General features: G+C 44.1%; 1 protein-coding gene across 3 annotated transcripts in view; it reads left to right on the forward strand.

Annotated features, from left to right (window-relative positions):
- Positions 1–19,002, forward strand: part of LOC127582257 (ras-specific guanine nucleotide-releasing factor RalGPS1-like) — a 636,204-nt gene that overhangs the window by 87,337 nt on the left and 529,865 nt on the right. For all 3 annotated transcript variants that reach the window (XM_052037419.1, XM_052037422.1, XM_052037421.1), the window contains exon 2: positions 3,010–3,116. The gene's annotated coding sequence lies outside the window, so the exon portion shown is untranslated. The remainder of the gene's footprint in view (positions 1–3,009; positions 3,117–19,002) is intronic.

Below are 19,002 nucleotides of genomic sequence, written 5' to 3' on the forward strand. Positions count from 1 at the left end.
CTGCCCCAACATCTGTTTGTTTGCAGCCTCTCTCCACAGATCATATTTTTCAGACTGATATTAAAAGTTTGTTTTTTGGATAAACATTAACCTCTTGTCCCTTTCTAATAGAACCCAGCTGGACTTTGTTCCATCCCTTTGAATATGCATGTCCATTGCGTTCAGGCTTGACGCTGGAATCTGCTGTGAGTCCTCTCTCTGCACAAGTGCGGTCAGCCACCTGTCTTGAGACTTGATCACTCCAGCTGCTCTAACCTCTTTGGAGGCGAGTGAGCAAGGCGCAAGTCAAGAAGTGGTCCTCAAACCACTCTCATTTCACTTTTTCAAATGGTGACCTTTGAGAGTAACTGCTTTAGAAATTGCCTCTATGTTAAGTACCCTTTGCATTTCCACTGAATTTAATTTAATAGTGAGTAAAATAATTGAAGTTTCTGTGCAGACAGAATATTTGGCAGCTCACCACGGATAGTCAAAAGTTTCCTGGGATTGTGGTTGAATTTGAGGCACCTGAGATATGTCCCCGCATGTTATATCGTAGGTGATTCTTAGAGAATGTAGTCTGGTGGAGTGATCACCTCTCCAGGTAAAGCCCACTGCATCTGGTATTCCCAGGTGGTTTCCCCATCCAGTACTAAGCAGGGTCTTGGCTTCTTGGATCTGGCTTTTCCAGAGTAGTGCCAGTAGGGACTGGGGAAGGGAACTGACCATAACCCCATGAAAATACAGGACAATAGAGGTAAATAGGAAGGAGTGGTATGGAACTGGCTTTCAGCTTGAGAATGCAGATTTGTAGGAATTTAGGCAAGGACTTTGACAAGAGAGGTGATTAACTGAAATGCTTAATTTACATTCATAAAAAATGCATGGCCTGTGGTGATTGAGCATATAGATATGAAGTTTGTCAGGAGCAGGTTTTCAACATTATTTCAGTTTGTTGTGGATTGGGTGTGGGCGGTTATGGCACTACAGATATACTCAACACATTTCTGTCTTGGGGCCTATAACCAGAAGGCTCGTGTTCTGTTTAGAGTGATTTTAAAAGGGATATGTGAATGAATTCAGAGTTGCCTCAAGCCCTCCTTGTTCTGGAGGAAATAATTTGTCATCAGTGCAAACTTGGTGATGTAACCTCATTTTAGAAACCTTTTCCTCCATTTAGGTCTGAGCTCTACCTTTGGTCTGAATGGAAAATCAATCATGGCAATATTTAGTGGTTTCAACAGTGTGCTCAATACAAACCTGTTGCCCAAACTTATAGATGTTGTTGAACCATCCCTTTCCTACTTCTGTCTAATGTGCACATCTAAGAGTGGAAACTGTACATTTATAATTGAGAGAACTTGATAGGTTGGGAGGGACAAAGCATAGGATTTATTTATTTGTGTTGTGTAATCTCAGGACAGAGGCTATTATATTACTGCATTATAACATTGCTCAGAAATTACTGCTTGCCATTTTTGTCATCCTCATGGATAAAAGTTTTTTATTTTGTAGTGCTGCCTTGGAGCACAGTTTACTAAGTTTCAAAATAGAATTTGGTTTTAGGCAGAACCTTGATGTGTAGAGTGTAACACTCAATTTTTTTTTTACTTACATCTCAGTGATCACAAAATTACGAGGGGTTTAAACAAGTGTGCCATCTAACTGAGTTGTTTGCATGTTAATTCCATTGATAGGTGAATTCATATGCCAAAAGCAAAATTTAATCTGCTTGCCCTGTGAGTGGTGGAAAACTACTTCCGTATATTGAAAAGGCAAACCAATTGAATTTGTAGAGATTTATGGTATAAGAGGCCCCAAGTGTCCATGTTGGACAGAAGTGGAATTCTGATTAACACCATTTCCTAGCTCTGTGTGAAGGCCTGCAGATTACACTCTTCGCAGGTTTGTCCTGGCACTTAAATGTAGACATGAGACTGCAGATGCTGGAGGGACTCGGCGGTTGATGTTTTGGGTCGAGACTCTTCACCTGGACTGAAAGATAGAGGGGAGGTGGCCAGTAGAAAAAGGTGAAGGGAAGGGTGGAGCAAGACCTGGCAAGCGATAGGTGGAGGAGGGATGATAGGCAGATGGAAGAGAGGAGAGTGCGAATAATGACAGGCTGGGAGGTGATAAAGGGCTGAACATGATGGGAGATGAAGGTGGAACATGAAGTCATTAAATTCTTAAATGTACTGAGGGATTCTGTACTATGTATTCCAGACATGCATGCAAATCCTTCTGCTAATTAAGTTGGGTCCATGTTCCCTGGTTACTGACCTCCCTGCCTTTGGTGGAGGGGGGGAGGTGGCAATACTTTCTGATTACCCAATCTAGCCCACTCATAATTTTGCACATCTCAATCCCTTAGTTGTAGAGGAAAAAATTCCAGTCTAGCCAATTTCTCCTAATAACTATAATTTCCCAGTCCCAGCAACATCCTCAAAATCTCCTCTGAATTCCTAGCAAAATGCTTCAATAAACCTGGTTGGAAAGGAAATGGCGTTTGGTGTTCCAATAATTGCTGATTCTGGTAATAACTATTTAATTCTTCAGACCTAATTTAATTATCCCATCACTGGGAAGAGTTGGGCAGGACACGGAACAAACTCTTACGTATCAAACCTGTGGGTACGCTTTCTCGCAGCCCCCTCCCCACCCCACCTCCCCGATTCCTGTTCCAATTTTATATTTTCAGTATTGTAACTATTTGATAAATTGTCAGTCGCTGGTGGATGGGTTCTCACTTAGTCATTCTAGTCCCAGTGCCCCAACTGTGCTCTTGAGTGTTCAAAGTATGTGCAGACTTCATAGTGAGACGGCCTTGAAATTAAAATGAATGAAATCTTTCAGCGGCTGTTGTGATGTCACTGTTACAGAATAATGCTCTCGTGTGATTCACAGAGAAATGTCTGACCATTCTAAAGCCAAATTGGAAGCAAAATGAACGTATTTACATGCAAGACTGAAGCCCGGATTGGTGGGTGTGCTCCAGAAGGATGTGTAACCTTTGCTTCTGTTCCGTTTCAGAGCTGTAAGAAGTTTTCTGTATTTGATTAACACCGAGCTGTGGCCATTCCTTGCCAACGCAGCAGTTGCCCAAACCATGCATGTGTAAGAGCAAACCAGAAATATGGGTAAGTGGAAATGTACTGTTCAATTAACCAGGTCTGTAATTACTGGTAAATATATGAATGACTTGTTTGTCTTGTTTTGTTAGAAATGTCTTTTTTTGCTGCGTCAAGAACTTTGCCTGGGTTGATATTTCCATCTTTTTTGGTATTCTGGTTTTATGTCAGCAGGCTTTCTCCCCCTTGCGTTAACTCTCATTCTGGGAACTTCCCCGAATAATTCTTATCAGGGGTCAGTGGGGATGCATCCTGGCCTCGAGTGCATGGTCTAGATCTCCTGTCCAATATAGTTGGCTGGTTAATCAGTCCTCCGCAAAGCCTTGCGGAGTTGGCATCCTGATTATTCATCCCATTATGTGAGGTTGACTTTGTTTGGTGTGCAGTCATTGTTTTCTGCGTCTTCACGGAACCACTTTGAACTCCAGAGACCCTACCCACCTGCCCTTCATCCCTTGGAACCTCCAAACCCCCTCCCTCAAGGGGACAGTTGCTTACGAAAGGCATGAAGGTGATTCTAATTCAAAGCCATTACCTTCAGTAGGGAGAGGAAATGAGATGGGAGAAAATTTGGGGGTGAATTTTGGGAGATGATTTGCATTCATTATAAAGGAATTATGAGCATATTCAAGGCAATGCTGTCAAATGAATTCTTTTATCCTTGTTAAGCAGATGAAGGTGGCAATCATTTATTTCTGAATTGTAGGATAATGTGGGAAAATAACAGCCTCAGTACACATCACAAATATGCACAGTGAAATTATAAACTTGGTTTAAGGAATAAGACCATAAGAATTAGTAACAGGAATAGACCATGCAGCCTCTTGAACATGTTCTGCCATTCAACAGGATCACAGCTGATCTGACATCTCTCAGCACTTCTTTCCTGCCCTTTACCCCATAATCCATGATTCCTTGCGGATTAGGAATCTGCTGAAGCCTTGAGTCTATACAAAGACTCCACTCCCACAGTTCTTGGAGCCAAGAAATTGCAAAGTTGGCCAATCCTCTGAGAGAAGAAATTCTTCCTCACCTCAGTCTTAAAGTGGGTGTCTCCTTATTCTGAGGCTATGCCCTTTGGTCTTGGACTCATCTTCCCTGCATCTACCCTGTCCATCCCCCCTAAGAATCTCGCATGCTACAGTAAGATTGGAGTTGAGAAGAATAGGAACGAACGAGGAGACTCCTGAACTGTTTAACCTTTCCTCGTAAGACAACTTCTCTGTACCTAGGATCATCCTTCCCTGAACTGCCTCCAACAAAATAATTTGTTAGAAAAGACGTTCTTCCCCTAGAACAGCAAAAGCTTTGGGTCGAAAATATGTTTGTCTAGCCCTTTCAGGCCATGGGTCCAGTTTTTCTAAGAAGTTCCACTTTCACAAAAATCCAGACCCCTTTCTTCCTCCCCACAACAAGCCAAAGGTTGTCTGCTCTCTGTAGACCACGCTGCTCCATTGTATCCTAAAAACCATTTGGACCCATTGAGTGCCACAGTTATTCCTTCCACCTCCATTTGATTTGACCATATAATTACTTGTCTCCTCAGTGGAAGATTTAGTTGACACTAAACATAGCTGCTGTGTGGAGTTTATTTGAAGATCCGAAACTTGTCATAACCGACATCCTACATTCAATATGTTTTGAATATTTTAAAATCTCATTGAAGTTTGGTTGCCAAGCTTCCAGATGGGTAAACAAGGAAGTGGGTTTGCTTCTAGTTTGTGTGTCTGTGGCCTAACAAAGGGGAATGTTGAGGGGTTCCTTTTCAAGAAACATTTACAGTCATTTGGCATTTTCCATCATGTTGTAAAATCCCGCAGCGCTTTTCAGCCACTGGACTACGTTGTGATGCAGGAAGCATTGCAGCCAGTTTATGCACAGCAGGCTCCCACAGGCCGCAGTGTGTCATTGACCAGGATAAACTGAGCTGCTATACAACCAGTAAATGCTGGGAATGCTCAGCAGGTCAGGTGGTATCTGTGGAGAGAGAAACAGTGAGCTCTGAAGGGTTAACCTGCAATATTAACTTCCTTCTCCATTGATGCTACCTGACCTGCCAAGAATTTCTGTCATGGTTTTGCTTTTATTTTTACGTTGGATTTCCATTCTATGCATTCTATTTTTATTTTCCCATTTGCTATTTAGCAGGTGGTTGTTCTGTCGGTTAAACTAAACTTCTATTTCTGCAGAAGAAGTGGAATCCATTTATTTTCAGAAACCTCTTGTTTTTCTTCTCTTGTATTTACCCTTAACTTCTCAGATGGACATAAGGTCCCAAGGCATGGGATCATGCCCAGCTGCTCAGTGTTCATGTGTAAACTTTGGGGAATGATTGCAGGCATCTGTTGACCAGATCTCTATCCAACATCCTCTTGTGCTCACTTTCATGATGTATGGAGACTAGAACTGGGAGCTTGGTCATCTTCCCCTCCCGAAGGAGTGGATATTGGAATGTCCCAGATGCCCTCACCATCCAGGGAACACCCTCTTCTCATTACTACAGGAGGAGGTACAGGAGCCTGAAGACCCACACTCAACAATTCAGGAACAGCTTCTTCCCCTCCGTCATCTGATTTCTGAACGGTCCATGAACACTACCTCGTTGTTCCTTTCTTGCACTATTTATTTATTTTGTAATTTATAGCTTTTTGTCTTTGCACTGTACTGCTGCCGCAAAACGACAAATCTTAACATCCTATAAGATGATGATAATAGACCTTATTCTGATTGGCAACCCCTGATTTTGAAATTGGGTTCCACAGTGGATAACTCACCAGCTGACATTCCTAAACCTTTCCACCATCTGCAAGGCACATGTCAGGAATGTGACAGAATGTTAATTTGTTTGGATGAGTGCACCACCTACAAGTATCAAAGCTCATACCATCCAGGACACAGCCTGCTTGATGGGCACCTCATCTACCACATTAAATAAATTCCCTCCTACAGCATGTAGCATCTACAAAGTGCACTGAAGTAATTCACCCAGGCTACACTAACAGCATCTCCCAAGTGTGTAACCTCTATCATCAAGAGCAGCAAGTGCAAAGAACTGCAAGTTTCCCTCCAAGTTGCACGTCCTCCTGACTTGGAAATGTATCACTTGGCCCTTCATCATTTGGTCCAAATCCTGGAGCATTCTTTCCCCATCAGCACTAGGAGCACATTCGCAGTGTAAAAGGCAGCTCACCACCAGCTTCACGACAGATAGGGACAAACGATAAATGTTGGTCTTGACAGCTTGTGAAAGTGAGTCAAGTGTGTGTGTGAGAGAGAAAGGGTTTACTGAGGGATTAAGGCAGAATATTTTAAGCAACCAGCAACTGAAGTTTCTAACTCTCAAATTCTGGCTTCAGTTATTTTTTTGTTGTAGTGAATAACAACATATTTCTTTTGTTTTGACGACCAGTGAGCATGCCAGAGTGCAAATGTTTGCCTGTTGAATCCATCTCCAGCTTTAAGTTGCTTCCTTTCCAGGACTGAGTGGGGGCCTGGTCTGATTCCATGTTTTAACACTCGGTGGCAGCCCCTCTATCTCTGGAGTTTACACTGGTTTATGCGTATCTGGCTTTTGCTGATTTGGATTGTTCCTCTTCAGAGCGGATGGCAAAGGATGGACTCTTCATAGAACACAGAAAAGTACAGCACAGTCCAGGCCCTTCAGCCCATAATGTTGTACTGACATAAATAAACTTTATCCCCATTCAATCTAACCCCCTTTCTACTCCACCTCCCCATATCTATATTTCTTTTGTCCCTGTGCCTATCTAATAGTCTCTTAAATGACCCTATCGTATTGGCCCCTACTGTCACCCCTGGCAGTGCATTCCAGACACCCACCACCCTCTGTGTGTGTGTGTGTGTGTGTGTGTGTGTGTGTGTGTGTGTGTGTGTGTGTGTGTGTGTGTGTGTGTGTGTGTGTGTGTGTGTGTGTGTTGGCCATTGCCACCCTGGGGAAAAGATGCTGGCTGTCCACTCTGTCTATGCCTCTCATAATCTTATATACCTCTATCAATTTGCTTCTCATCCTCTGTTGCTCCAAAGAGAAAAGCCCTAACTTACTCAGCCTCTCCTCATAAGACATGCTGTCCAACCCAGGTAGCATCCTTGTAAATCTCTTCTGCACCCTCTCCAAAGCTTCCACATCCGTCCTATAATGTGGTGACTAGAACTGAACACACTGTTCCAAGTGTGGTCTAACCAGAGTCTTAGAGCTGCAACATTACCTCTCGGCTCTTGAACTCAATCCCTCGACTAATGAAGGCCAGCACACTGTACACTGCCTTAACTTCCCTATTCAATTGTGTGGCAAATTTGGGGGCTCTATGTACTTGGACTCCAAGACCTCTCTGTTCCTCCTCAGTGCTAAAAATCCTGCCATTAACTAAGTACTCTGCATTCAAGTTTGTTCTTCCAAAGTGTATCACTTCACCTCAGTATCTTCATGGTGATCCCATAGTGTGCATTCCCAATCTGTTCACGCCACTTGGTATATTATGGTGTTAAATTACAATAATACAGGTCTGCTGTCCAGTATTTCCTGTGGATCTTGGCCTGATAATATACATATGTTTGTCCAGCTGAGTGTGATTTCTAACCCTAGCTCCATCTGCCTTGAATACTTTTGAGTCTTTCACTCTTTCCTGACCAAATGTAGCCATGTATTTGAAGAAGGTTTCTCTAACCAGGGCTTTAGCTGATTCAAATTGTGTTTCGGATAACTTGAACACATTTAAAGGAACTGATTCTGAGAGTGATAGGAGCAGATATGGAGAGGCATTGGCCATTCTGTACAAGAGATATCTCCACTCAAAAGGTGATGGAATTCTCTACCCAAGGGATCTGTGCGATCACACTGAGTATATTGAACACCCAGGTTGATATACTTTTATACATTTAAGGAATAGGGGGGTTGGTGCAGTAAAGTGGCACTGAGGTAAAAGATCAGCCATGATCTTACTGAATGGTAGAGCAGTCATGATGGGTTGAATGACCTACACTTCTATTACGTAGGCTGTTTTCTAAGCTCGGAGAGTGTCGAACCAGAGGGTGCAGTTTGGTAAATTGGTTTATTATTGTCACGTGTACCGAGGTACAGTGAAAAACTTTTTTGCTTGCCATCCATAAGATAATTTCAGCACATCAGTACATTGAGGTAGTACAAGGAAAAATGATAGAATTTAGAATATACTGTTACAGTTACAGAGAAAGTACAGGCAGGCAAATAAGGTGCAAGAGCCGTGATGAGGTAGATTGTGAGGTCAAGAGTCCATCTTATTGTACAAATTTGGGGTTATCTTATCTTATCCCTCCACCCCTGCACATTCATGTGTCTAATAGCCTCTTAACCATCACTATCACATTTGCTTCCACCACTATCTCTGGCAGCTCATTCCAGGCACCCACCACACTCTGTGTAACTTACCCCACATATCTCCTTTAAACTTCCCCCTGCATGTCCTCTAGTACTTGACATCTCTACCTGGGGGAGGGGTGGGGTGGAAATTAAAAAAAAACAAGCTCAATCTTATTTAAAGAATGAATTGGATATAAAAATAAATAGGAAACATTTGAACATGCTACAGGTGTAAATTCATTTCTGAAACTGATTTTTAAAAAGTGAAATGCCCTTTATGAACCCTGTACTGTTAAATTATCATCTTTTATTGTGCAATTCTAGCCGCCTGTCTTTCCAAGTTTTCAATCATTTACTGGATGTGAATGGTGCTGGCAGGACCAGATTTATTGCCCATCCTTAAATGTCCTTGAGCTGCAGTGGTTTAAGGGTCTGAGCACCACTACCTCGAGTGCTGTTGGGTAGGCAGCACCATTAGATGGACGCTATGACAATGAAGGAGCAGCTTATATATTTCCAGGTCTGGCTGGTGTGTGACTTGGAGCAAAACCTACAGTGGGTGGCTACCCCATTGAAATTTGGGGTTAACTCTAGAGTCACAGAGCAATACAGCACAGATACAGGCCCTTCAGCCCAACAAGTCCATGCTGATTGCGACGCCTACCCAGGCAGTCCCGATTTCCTGCGTTCGGCCCATATCCCTCTAAGCCCTGCCCCTCCATGTACCTATCCAAGTGTTGCTTAAATTGTGCCTGCCTCAATCACTTCCTCTTAAGCTATATTTATTAGCCACGTGTACATCGAAACACACGGTGAAATGCATCTTTTGCGTAGAGTGTTTTGGGGGCAGCCCGCAAGTGTTGCCATGCTTCTGGCGCCAGCATAGCGTGCCCACAACTTCCTAACCTGTATGTCTTTGGAATGTGGGAGGAAACTGGAGCACCCGGAGGAAACCCACGCAGACACGGGCAGAACATAGCTATCTCACTCCTGTATGCCGCCTCATTGCCATCTGAGATTCTCCCAACAACAGTGGTGTCATTGGTGAATTTATAGATAGCATTTGAGCTGTGCCTAGCCACACAGTCATGAGTGCAGAGAGAGTAGAGCAGTAGGCTAAGCACACATCCTTGAGGTGTGCCTGTGTTGATTGTCAGCGAGGAGGAGATGTTACTACCGATCCACACTGACTGTGGTCTCCCGATACGGCAGTAGAGGATCCAAATGCTGGGGGAGGTACAGAGGTCCAGGTTTTGAAACTTGTTGATTAGTGCTGAGGGGATGATGGTGTTGAATGTCGAGCTGTAGTCAATAAACAGCAGCCTGACGTATGTTTTGCTGTTGTCTAGGTGCTCCAAAGCCGAGTGGAGAGCCAGTGAGATTACATCCGCTATAGACCTGTTATGGTGGTAGGCAGACTGCAGTGGGTCCAGGTCCTTGCTCAGGCAGGAGTTAATTCTAGCCATGACAAACCTCTCAAAGCACTTCATCACAGTAGATGTGAGTGCTACTGGGTGATAGTTGTTGAGGCAGCTCACCCTGCTGCTCTCGGGCACCGGTATAATTGATGTCCTTTTGAAGCAGGTGGGAACCTCTGACTGCAGCAGTGAGAGGTTGAAGATGTCCCTGAACACTCCAGCCAGTTGGTTGGCACAGATTTTCAGTACCCTGCCAGGTACACCGTTGGGACCTGATGCCTTGTGAAGGTTCATCATCTTGAAGTACGTTCTGACGTCAGCCTCCGAGACAGAGATCACAGGGTTGCTGGATGCTGTGGGGATTTGCACAGGTGTAGTGTTATTCTCCCTTTCAAAGCTGCATAAAAGGCGCTGAGCTCACTGGGGAGTGAAGCATCACTGCCATTTATGCTGTTAGGTTTCACCTTGTAGGAAGTAACAGCAAACCCTGCCTCAGCTGTCATGCATCCGACTGTGTCTCTAGCTTCACATAGAATTGCCTTTTTGCTCTCACGATGGCCTTACATAGGTCATACCTGGACTTCTTGTAGGGTTCTGGATCGCCGGTCTTGTACGCCACAGATCTAGCCGTCAACAGACTGTGAATCTCCTGGTTCATCCAGGGCTTCTGGATTGGGAAAACTCGGTACGTTTTCGACGGCACACACTCATCCATGCAGGTCGTGATGAAGTCGGTGATGGCCGTGGCATATTCATTCAGATCCGAAGATGAATCCCTGTATATGGTCCGGTCCACCGATTCAAAGCAGTCCTGTAAACGCTCCTCCACCTCCCTTGACCAGACCTTCGTGGTCCTCACCACTGGTGCTGTGGTCCTCAGTCTCTGCCTGTATGTCAGGAGTAGAAGTACAGCCAGGTGTTCGGACTTGCCCCTCGGGTTACTTTTAAATCTTTCCCCTCACCCTAAATCTATGCCCCCTAATTTTGGGCTCCCCTACCCTGGGGAAGAGACTGTTTCCATCCACCTTATCTATGCCTCCCATAGTTTTAAACATTTTTATAAGGTCGCCCCTCATTCTCCAATGTTCCAAGGAACAAAGACCTCACCTGTCCAATCTCTCCCAATAACTCAGGCCCTCTGGTCCTGGCAACATCCTTGTAAAAAAAATCTCTTCTGCACGCTTTCCAATTCAACCACATCTTTCCTCCAACTGGGTGACCAAAACTGTACACGGTACTCCGAGTGCGGCCTCGCCAATGACTTGTGCAACTGCAACATAATGTCCCAACTCCTATACTCAATGCCCTGACTGATGAAGCCCAGCATGCTAAATACCTTTTTCACCACCCTGTCTACCTGTGACGCCAATTTCAATGAACTATGCACTCGTACTCCTAGGTCCCTCTGTTCCATTACAATCCCTGGTGCCCTACCATTCATAGTACAAGTCCTACTCTGGTTTGACTTTCAAAAATGCATCCCCTCATACTAACCTGTATAACCTTCCAGACCAGCCTACCATGTGGGACCTTGTCAAAGGCCTTGCTAAAGTCCTTTGCTGCCCTACATCTGCTGCCCTACCCTCATCTCCCTTTTTGGTTACCTGTTCAAAAAAAAACTCTTTCGTCAAGCATGATTTTTCACACACAAAGCCATGCTGACTTCCCCTGATCAGACTGTCTATCCAAATGCTAGTAGATCCTATCCCTCAAAATTTCCTCCAGTAACTTCCCCACTACTGACATCAGACTGACCAGCCTTTATTTCCCTGACTTGTCCTTGCTATCTTTAAACAACGGAACAACAATAACCACCTTCCAGTCTTCCGGAACTTCACCAATGGCTAACAATGAAGCAAATATCTCCACAAGGCCCTCCACAATTATTTCTCTCTCCAGCCTTCCACAAAGTCAGAGGATGCACTTGGTCAGGACCTAGGGATTTATCCACCTTCACGTGCCGTAAGGCTAAAACTACTTCCTTTTTGGTAATATGAATTTCCTCCAAAACATCTCCACTAGTTTCCCTTGACTCTTGAGCAACCATGATTTTCTCCTCTGTAAACACAGAGAAGAAATCCTTGTTAAAAATCCCACCCATCTCTGGCAGCTCGAGACATAGGTGGCCCTGCTGATCTCCAAGGGGACCTACTCTCTCCCTCGTCACCCTTTTACTCTTTATATAGCTATAGAACCTTTTGGGATTTTCCTCAATTTTGCCTGCCAGGTCCATCTCATACCATCTCTTTGCCCTTCTGATTTCACTCTTGGGTATTCTTTAAACCTTTTAATAGTCATCAAGGGACTCACTCATCCATGACCTCCTAAACCCAATGTATGCTTCCTTTTTCTTGACCAGTGCCGCAATATCCCTTGTCGGCCAGGGTTCTCTAAACTTGCCAGGTTTACCCGTCACCCTGATAGGAACATGTTGCTGCTGGACTCTTGACATCACACTCTTAAAAGCCTCCCGGTGCGGCCTCCTGTACGTCGGTGAGACCTGACGCAGACTGGGGGACTGCTTTGTCGAGCATCTTCACTCCGTCTGCCGCAACAGCCTGGACCTCCCGGTGGCCACCCACTTCAATTCCACATCTCACTCCCATACTGACATGTCTATCCATGGCCTCCTCTACTGCCACGTTGAGGCTAGATGCAGGTTGGAGGGACAACACCTCATATTCCACCTTGGGAGTCTCCAACCTGATGGCCTCAACATTGATTTTTCTAACTTCTGGTAACCCCACCCCTTCTTTTTCTTTCCTACCCCCACCCCCCCACCGCCCAACGCCTTTGTCTTCCCTTATTCCTGTGGGTCCTTTCCTCTGCCTTTATGACCTGTCCATCTCCTCTCCTCCCCTCCCCCATCCTTTATTCCATGATCCACTGCCCTCTCCTACCGGATTCCTCCTCCTCCAGCCCTTTGCCTCTTCTAGCTATCACCTCTCAGCTTATTACATCTTCCCCTCCCCCCCTTGTCCCCTCCCCACCCACCCACCTACCTTCCCCCTCTCACCTGAACTCACCTCTCCCCTGTCTGCATGTGCTCCTCCCCCTCCCCCCATCTTCTTATTCCGGCTTCTGCCCGCTTCCTTTCCAGACCTGATGAAGGGTCTCGGCCCAAAACATCAACTGTTCATTTCCCTACATAGACGCTGCCTGACCTGCTGAGTTCCTCCAGCACTTCAAACAGGCTCACCCAGTCGACCTCTGCTAGATTCTACCTAATTCCCCTAAAATTAGCACTGCTCCAGTTTAGGACACTAACCTGTGGACCTGGTTCTATCCTTTTCCATTGCTATCTTAAAATTAATAGTATCTTCAACAGCTCTTCCACATATAGCTGCAGGATATTTTGCATGTACTTGCAAGGACAGAACTCTGTTTAATGTTCCAACTGAAAGATGACTCCTCCAACAGCCCTGCACTCCCAGAGTGCTGCCCTGAAGTAGGACCTGAACCTGGTATGTCGTTGGTAACAGTCCAACCCGCAAGCAGATGTGTGAACAATCCTGTCATAAGTTGGACTCTGTTTGGAGAAAATCACTGAAGCCACATGTTACCAACATTAAGTTTTTAAGCTCTCCACAGTGCAATTTTGTTTGTATTTTTTAAAATGTTTTGTATAGGACTGTGCAATGGTCTTAATTGAATGCCAGGCTAAAGTTAAACCTGCTTTCAATGGTATGTGGTGCATTGAGTGGTTTTGTTTCCTCAGGGGAGGAACATGATTTTAAATTTTGCAGCTTCAAGTTACCTCTAACGACTTCTGGTCAATGGAGACCAGAAGTGGTATCAGTCAATAAACACTGCCACTTTTGCATTGGCTTCTGTTTTGTACCGAGTTAAGACTGAAAGCAAGTCTTCAGAGAAGGGTTCTTGGGGAATGAGATCTCCTACCGTCATTGTTTGTCTTCATGTGGAGGGTTAGTCGGTTGTGATGTGGGAGCAGGTATAAAATGTTCTCTGGCTCCTTGAGATGTCTTGGGATTTTTATGAACTTAGAAAGTTGTAAATTGCATCTCACTGCAAGCTCAAGTTTCCTAGAGCTTTTAAAATTTAATGACTGGAAACAGAGGTCTCCACATGTGTTTTAAACATCACGCAGAAAGCACTCAATGGGCTACGAGAATTTGAGTCGTGGCCAGACAAGTCTAAAGAAGGTTCTTAAGTCCATTCCCCCACCAAAAAAAAAATTATCCCCTGTGTTTTCTCTATAATTAGTCATTCTGGTTGAGCCTCGCTCTTGCCTCCAAGTTGTGAATTCGAGGCCTACTCCAGAGATGTGACCACAGCACTCGAGGCCAACACTCCTCTGCTGCAGGGGTCATTTCACAAATGAGACATGATGCTGAGGCCCAGCATACCACTCGGCCTGGTGTGGAAGATCCCATGGACTTGTTTAGGAGAAAAACTGGAGAGATCCCCCTGGTGTGAAGTTCAGTTTAACCATTTCTACCTCCTTACAATTAGCATTAGTTTAGTTTGTTTGTGTTCCTGATGGCATTTTACTACTTAATACAAAGTCTAAGTCATAATATGTGAAGCTACCAGATTATGTGATTAAAACCCCATTGTTCTCCACATTGTTTGGTGAAGGGAAGCAATGCACTATAGCCAGTCCAGGGTGTGGTAGTAACAAATGGTTAAATCATCAAATGAGTAATTTGAAAGCATGGATGGACAATTAAGGGAACTGAAGAAAAATGACCACTGGATTGTTGTAAAATCGTATCTGGTCTATTAATGCCTTTCAAAGGGGGGAAAACTGCAGTCTGTCCTTGGTCAGGCCACTATGTAACTCCAGTCCAAAGTGGTTGACACGTGAATGCCCTCTGAAATGGCCCAGCAAGCCATTCAGGCCAAGGGGACTTGGGATTGGGCAATAAATGCTGACCTTACCAGTGATGTCCACATCCCAAAAGAGGAACAAATCAAAATTGTGACTCTACTTCTATAGCACTAAGCAGCATAGGGGCTTGTGTTCGATCCTGACCTCTGGTGCCCGTGCTCCCCGTGACCACTGGGTATAACTGGTTTCCTCCCACTTCCCATAACTGTGCAGGTTGGTAGGTTAACTGCCTGCTGTAATTTGCTGCTCGAGTGGCTGGGGATAGTTAATGAGTCAGTGAGAGAGTAGTTTACAGGGAAATAGGTGGAGGGAGGGTTGTGAGGAAATTAGATTGATGGGAACACTCAGCCAGTATTCACTTGATGAGCTGAATTGTCCCCTTCTACGTCATAAGTAAATATGAGAAATGTAGTTTCTAATAACAGTGCAATTCAGGATGAGAAATTCAATGTGTTTCTTTTTAATAAGCTTCTGCTCTCAGTTCTTCTTGCTCTGATTAATCTCCCTCAGAGCTTTCAACTCTGTTCTTGTTGGGCCAGTCCAGTCTAATAGTATTACAAAGTTTGCCAACAAAAGTGAAACCACAGTTGTTTGACGGAATAGTAATTCTCCCATGCCAAGTCTAAACTCTGCAAAGTGACTGGCCTATAAACATAGAAGTCTTGTTACAACTGCAAGGTATTGATGTGCAGTTTTGGTGTCCTTGTGTGAGGAGAGATGTATTTGTATTGGAAATGCTTTGGCGAAGGTTCACTCAGTTGATTCTGGCGATAGTTTGGTTAGCTCATGAAGGAAGATTGGGCTTATACTCATTGGAGCTTTGAAGAAAGAGAGGTGAGCTTACTGGGATTGAGAAGCTGGATGCTGCCTCTCATGGGGAATCCAAAACCAGGGTGCATAGTTTCATATTAAGATGGATATGAGGAGGAATTTTTTCTCTTGGGGTTGTGAATCTTTGGAATTCTCTACCCTCCCAGAGCTGTGGAATATATTCCAGGCAGAAATAGATTTTTGATTTGTAGGTGAGCAGTGGGTTATGGGAAACAGGAAGGAGAGATGAGGCCAAGATTGGATCAGCTATAATCTTGTGTAATGGTGGAGCAGGTTTGAGGTGCCATGTAGCAGATCATTCCTGCTGAGTTCTTGACTGATAAACACTTCAGATCTCTGTAGCCTATGGCCAGAGTAGGATTTTCCAGATCACCTTGATGGATTTAATATTCTGTCTGTACACCACCACTGTTATAGTGTGGGTGCAATATTGCACTGTTTTCTGGATATATCATAGGTGGCCACCAAGACCTGTGTGGTTATGTATGGTGGATGCAGGATATATCATAGTTGGCCACCAAGATCTGCTGGATAGAACATTCCATTCCTGTGATCTAGAAGAGCAAAGAAGGCAGGCGCAGGGGAAAAATAACTGCCCCTCCAAGTTGCATCATCTTGACTTGGAAATGGATCACTGTTCCTTTTACTGCTGCTGGGTCTAATCCCTGGAACTCCCCACCCACCAGTCTTCGCCACATGGACTACAGTCATTGACAGCCATCTCAAAAGCAACTCAAAATGGGAAATAAATCCCAGCACTGCCAGTGACAATCTCACCCAAACTTGTTACCTTCAGGAAAAGTTCTGCCCTTCTGTGAATTGTTCCTTGATGCACATTTTATAGCAATGTGGTATCATGCTGTCTTTTTTTTAATGTTCAGATGAAGGGTCTCAACCTGAAATGTTGACTGTCCATTTCCCTCCATAGATGCTGCCCGACCTCCTGAGTTCCTCCAGATTTTTTGTGTTGCTATTTTTTTTGATGCTGGAGTTCTGCTGCATAATATGAATGTGTAAAGTAAATACCGATTTATTTTGTAAACTTGCTGAGCTGCACATAAAAGCACACATGCACTAAGAAATCAGAGGCCATTTAATTCCTCAGATCTGCTTCATTATTCAATGATTTCCTACCTCTGCCCCATTTTCCTGCACTAACCTCAAATTCCTTGATTTCTGTAGTATCTAAACATCTATTGATTGGTCTTGGATATACTTGGCAACCAGACTTCCACAGAAAATTCCAAAGATTCGCTATTCTCTGGGTCAGGAAATTTGTCTCTGCTGAATGGCTGGTCCTTTACAGAGTCAGAGTAATATAGCACAGAAACAGGCCCTTCGGCCCAACTCACCCATTCTGTCCTTGAGGTCTTGTGTCTGGTCCTAGACTCCCTCACCCCAGGGTAATATCAATTCCGTACTTATCCTGTCAAGCCCTCTATGCTTTGAAGTAAATACGTCGCTGGCATGGCAGTTGTGGGAAGTTTTGGTTAAATGGAATCCTTTAATTGGTTGAATGTTCTGATTTGCAAAAATATTTGGAATTGTAAGTCCCAGGATAACATAATGAAGGTTTACAGATGAAGAAATGATTGCTCTAACTTGGATATCATTACAATAGTTTAACCAAAATACCTTGAATCAACACTTCAGATTGAATAACCTCTGACAAACTCAAGTCTGTATGGTTAAACTAATGGAAGGTCATTTTAATTAACATTTCAAGTCAGTGGCTTTTTGCCAGAACAGGAACATCGAGAAAATGAGTAGGCTTTAAGTTGCAAGGAGGCGGCAGTGTGGAGGGGGCAGGGAATGTGTGTGATAGGCTGAAGACCAAGATTGTGCGTGCTGTTGGTGCTGTTGCGGAGAGGGTGATGAATAGTGGTAGAGGGGGAAAAATGTTGGAACTGTGAGTCGTAGAACACAGTTGCTGGAAATCTCAGATCTTGAGAAAAGAAAACTGTTGATGTTATAAATGGATGACCTTCCACCAACATGGGTCAGCGCTGATACAAACTGGAAGGACTAGTTACCTGATATTGAGTTCAAGTTTGAGCCCCGAGGATTGTGATGTGCCTCAATGGAAGGAGAGAATTTGTTCCTCAAGCTTGTGCTGGGCTTCACTGAAACTACACGGGAAGTCAAAGACGGGTTGGAGAGGGATGGAGAATTAAAGCAACAGGGAACTCTGGGGTCACTCTCGTGGATTGAACAGAGATGCTTTGCAAAGTCATCACCCAGTCTGCATTTGGTTTCTCCCGTGTGGAGTAGACTGCACTCTGAATACCAAATGCAGGGCACTAGATTGGAGGAAGTGGCAGTGAACTGCTGCTTCACCTGGAAGGACTGTTTGGGTCAGATGTTCAGGTAAAAGAGATAATGGGGAAGATGGTGGATCTCCTGTGACTGCACTAGAAAGTGAGATGGCAGAGCAGACCAGAGAATGGTGTAGTTAATAGTCACTTTGCAATGCTAAAAATAGAGGGGAGGGGAAGATGTGTCTGGATGTCGAATCCTGTTGTTAGTGTTGATTGCGGTGACAGATGTGGCCTTTAAGTGTTGATAACCACTGATATAAATGGCTTTGGATCTACCTCTTGGGTATAGTTGGGTGTTAGTGCGCAGCATTGTGCCTTGCCACTTCCTGAACACAATGGCTTTGGTACAGATCACACTACTGTATATTGTACTTTCAATTAGTCTCCAAATCTCTTCTTTGTATGGTCTTTGATTTCTTAATCCTAAAATGCAAGTATAATCTTCCCATTTGTAACAAGCTACGAATTGTGAATTATTTTGGAGGTGACGGGGAAAATTGAGCAACGGGATATACGGGAGGAATGAGCTGATACTTAACAACTCACAGTTGTGTCCTGTCATCCTTGTCCAAAGTGTTTTACAGCATATGAAGTACTTATGAAGTTATAATGTTGGCAACACAGCAACTTGCACATGGTGCCCCTATAAATATCAACAAAGCAGTGACGAATGATTAGTTTATGTAACGTTAATAGAGAGAAATATTATTCAGGACACTGGAAATACTCTTGTGTTTGATTAGGTTTATTATTGTCACATGTACAGAGATACTGTGGAAAAACTTTGTACTGATGTGAAATGATCTGTACGGATGGCTTGTGAAACAAAGGAAAAGCAATAACAATACAGAATATAGTCTTACGGTTACAGAGTGTAATGCAGGCAGACAATAAGGTGCAAGGGTCATGTCGAGGTAGATTGTGAGGTCGAGTCCATCTTTATTGAACAAGACGTCTGTTTAGTAGTCTTAGAAGAAACTGTCGTTGAGCCTGGTGGTACCTGCTCTTAAGCTTTTTTACCTTCTGCCCAATGGAAGGGGGGAAGAAGAGAGAATGTCCAGGGTGGGAGGGGTCTTTGATTATGTTGGCAGCAAGAAGTGTAGACAGAATCCATGGAGGG

This window comes from Pristis pectinata, chromosome 23 (assembly GCF_009764475.1).
Source record: "Pristis pectinata isolate sPriPec2 chromosome 23, sPriPec2.1.pri, whole genome shotgun sequence".
NCBI classification, from domain to species: Eukaryota; Metazoa; Chordata; class Chondrichthyes; order Rhinopristiformes; family Pristidae; genus Pristis; species Pristis pectinata.